The sequence below is a fragment of the Microcaecilia unicolor genome, chromosome 7 (genome assembly GCF_901765095.1).
Source record: "Microcaecilia unicolor chromosome 7, aMicUni1.1, whole genome shotgun sequence".
NCBI classification, from domain to species: Eukaryota; Metazoa; Chordata; class Amphibia; order Gymnophiona; family Siphonopidae; genus Microcaecilia; species Microcaecilia unicolor.
In genome coordinates, this window is record NC_044037.1 from 151,829,810 (window position 1) to 151,830,801 (window position 992).

Below are 992 nucleotides of genomic sequence, written 5' to 3' on the forward strand. Positions count from 1 at the left end.
ACCAGGCTCCGTTACTAGTTCCCTCTTCAATGCTTCAAAAATGGGACCGAAGTACCCCATGCAGTTAAGCAGAGCATGCGCTTATCCGGCGTGCACTTAAATGGAGTGCACTGTACTGTAGTTCCAGGTCTGCCCCAGTAACCGGCAAGGCCCTGACACTACAGTGCAATCCGCTTAAGTGCAAGGGCCTGGGACCGAAGAAATAGATGCAGTTAACAGGAGCGTGCGCTTAACCGTTGTGAGCCAAAGAAGCTTGACATCTGATAAACATATGCACATTACTGTTTATTAAATGTACACTCAATACAGTCTCTGTTATTTGGCTTTCTTAAAATAGTCAGTGATAGTCCTCTGCACACTACGGTGTCTTTGGGTTTCGTAGATTAAGTCTGCCAGACGGTAAAATCGTTCATAGCTCTGACACCCAGTGTTCTCCAGGTAGGCCCTAATGGTGCTGAGACCCTCCAGTGCTGTAGCGAAAGTGGCAGGAGGTTGTTGGATCGGTGCCTCGCTGCTCATCTGATCGCTTGCTTCATCGGTGGCCGTTGCCTGCTTGCAGGCGCAGAGCTCGACATCCGTGCTGTCACCGGCTGTCTGTATACTGCAATCGACAGCTACGTATCGGTGGAACTGCTCTTTGCTAACACCGGCTGGGATGTCAGCAGCTTGTTGATCTGCCACGCTGGCCATGGCTGCATCCATTTGGTCCCTGCCCGCATCCTTGAAAAAGCGTGCCCGCCTGTAGCATTTGATGATGGTTGCCTGTGTGACCCGATTCCAGGCTTCTTTCTGCAGGTGCAGGGAATCCAACAGGGACAGAGAACGAGTCAGTTCAATGGCACGTTTGTTATCACCAGTCTGTCCGTCCATAAGGCCCATCAGACGCCTTAGAAGAAGAGCACGATAATGGGCTTTAAAATTGGCTATGATGCCCTGATCCAATGGTTGGATCAGCGAGGTAGTGTTTGGAGGCAGGAAGACCAGCTTAACAT